Source organism: Cotesia glomerata, linkage group LG3 (genome assembly GCF_020080835.1).
Source record: "Cotesia glomerata isolate CgM1 linkage group LG3, MPM_Cglom_v2.3, whole genome shotgun sequence".
NCBI lineage: Eukaryota > Metazoa > Arthropoda > Insecta > Hymenoptera > Braconidae > Cotesia > Cotesia glomerata.
In genome coordinates this window covers 18271378-18274317 of record NC_058160.1, presented here as the reverse complement: position 1 = coordinate 18274317, position 2940 = coordinate 18271378, and positions in this window count along the sequence as shown.

Genomic DNA, 2940 nt, shown 5'->3' with positions numbered 1-2940 from the left:
AAAATCGAGTTTTTATCAGATCTCGACGTTTTGAGGTTCTAGGAAGTTTCCCTGACTCTTCCCGCAATGGTGTCTGTACGTCTGTATGTGTGTGTGTGTTTTTTTTTTTTTTTTTTTTTTAGGGGGGGGTGGGAATCCTTTTTACGGATTCTAGGCATAGTTGTTTGGCCTGGATATGTGGCGACTCGACGCAGTGTCATACTAAAACTCGACGCTAGTGCCCCTACCTACTAAACCCTAAACCCCTTTTCCTCTTTCCCCTAATCCCTCATGGGAACCGCCGTTAGGCATTACTTCGTGAGGGGAGGATCTCGCTACTGCTCTTTCTTCTGGTAGCTAAGGTGTAATTTTACCTTTCTTCTAGTTGTTGTCATTTGCTCTTCTTCTTTCGATGGAACGCAAGTCTATAAGGACTTCTGTTGCAAATGTGTTGATGGCGTTCCAGGAGGATCTTGATGACAACATTGCTTCTACTATTGTCTCTGGTTGGATTTTCTTATTTAGGATCATCTCCAGCTCATCTCGCTGTGGGTGAAATCGACGGCACTCAAAGAAAACGTGCTCCGCGTCTTCATTGATTCCTGGGCATGACGGGCACTCTGGTGAATCATCATGCTTGAAGCGGTGAAGATACGTCCGAAAACATCCATGTCCTGACAACAACTGCGTCAGATAGTAATTGACCTCGCCATGACTTCGGTTTAGCCAAACGTCGATCTTCGGTATGAGACGGTGTGTCCATCTCCCTGTTGTCGCGGCGTCCCACTGCGATTGCCATCGTGCGATGCTGTTCTGCCGTTCTTTAACTCTGAGTTCCTCGGCACTTTGTGCGGTTGTCTTCTTTCGTTGGTAAAGGTTACGTCTTTCCTCAGCTAGGACTCTGAGCGGCAAAGTTCCGGAAATGACACACACTGCTTCCTCTGATATTGTTCGAAAGGCGCTGGCTACTCTTAGCGCGCTCAGTCGGTAAACTGGACATGCTTTCCTCCATGATTCTTGGGTCTCAAGTGCGTCGGCCCAAATGGATATACCATATGTGAGGACCGATGTAACTACTGATGATAGCAATGACCTCCTTGTCTGCTTCGGGCCACCGATGTTGGGCATCAATCCTACTAGGTTGGCTACTACTGCTGATGCTTTGGTGGTCACGTGTTCAACTTGTTGTTTGAAGTCGGGCATCGAGCATCACTCCCAGATATCGAATGAATGGTTGGAATATGATTTCTTGGTCTCCGACGTTTAGATTGATCGTTTTCACCACTTTTCTGCTAGTGATAAGTACAGCCTCGGTCTTCTGTTTAGCCAGTTGTAAATTTACTGTGTCCATCCACTGGTTAATTCGCTCAAAGGTGATAGCGAATACATGTTTTATCTCATCAAGATGCTTAGCGACAATTACTACGGCTACGTCGTCCGCGTACGCTACCAGTTTGACGTTTCTTGGTAGTTTCAGTCTCAGCAATCCGTTGTACATGACATTCCAGAGAAGTGGACCGAGAACAGAACCCTGCGGTACACCTCCAGTAACATCATACTCCTTTGGACCATTCTTCGTGTCATATCTCAGGAATCTATCTGTGAAGTAGCTAGCAACTATCCTTCGTAGGTATCCTGGTACGTTCATCTCTTGAAGGGCTTGCATGATGCAATCCCAGTTGGCGGAGTTGAAGGCATTTTTTATGTCTAAAGTTGCCACCAGGCAATATTTCTTCGTTCCCCCCTTCCATCTGGTACCGTCGATTGCGTCTTTGGCTATACCGACAACCAGGTTGATCGCGTCCAGGGTTGATCGTCCTTTCCGAAATCCGTACTGATTGTCTGCCAAGAGTGGATCGACAACTGCTTCTATCCTTTGATGGATTATACGTTCTAGTATCTTACCGGCTGTATCCAGCATGCAGAGTGGACGATAAGATGACGGTTCTTCCGGTGGCTTTTTCCCTTTAGGAAATAGTACCAGCCGTTGTTGTTTCCACTTCCGAGGAAAAATCCCTTCCTTCAAGCAGATGTTGTAGACGTCGAGGAATAACGCTGGCGCTGCTTTAATAGATGTTTTCAAGGCAATATTAGGGATTCCGTCCAATCCCGGTGCTTTATTATTCCCGACGCCGTTACAAGCTTCCATCAGTTCTTCTTTCATGACAGGTGGAATATCATTCAGTTGGTCCTGTGTCAACAGATAGTTGAAAACGCGCTGTCGTGGAAACAGCGCAGTCACGATCTTCTGTAAGAGTTGAGGATACGTAGGAGACGGCATTTGCTGATATTTCAGGTGTGCCATGACTACCTTGTAAGGTCTACCCCACAAGTCTTTGTCCACCTCGTTGATTAGCTCTTTCCAGCAGTTCTTCTTGCTATCCTTGATGGCTTTGTTTAAATGTCGACGAGCTTTCTTGTATTCTGCGACTAGTTCCGCTGAGTCAGGCCGCCGATAACCACGCTGAGATATTCTTCTTTTCTTGAGACACTCTTTCCGTAGGAAGCTGATGTGTTCGTTCCACCAGTGCACCGAAGGTCTTTGGTTCATGCCCCGTTTACGGGGCATGCAGGTGTCGCAAGCCTGGGTCACTCTCTTCATCAAGTCCTTGGTCATTTCTACTGCAGATCCAGTAGTAAGCGGTTCACTATTTAGGGCAGCTACTAGAGCACCTGGGTCAAAGGATTTCACCGTCCACCCAACGATGTCAAGTTTCTTAGCCGGTCTTCTAGGATTCTGGTCCTTTGATACTTCCCAGAGAATCGCATTGTGATCGCTGGCCGTGTAGATCTCCATCACCTTCCAGTCGTAGTTTCCTCTGATGAGGCTGCTGCTAACAAAAGTAAGATCCACAATAGAACTTGCGTCTCCTTTAGTGTACGTCGGCGCATCGCCGCTGTTTAACAATACTACATCTAACGTAGAAAAAGCTTCCAGTAGTTCTTTACCTCGAGCGTTAG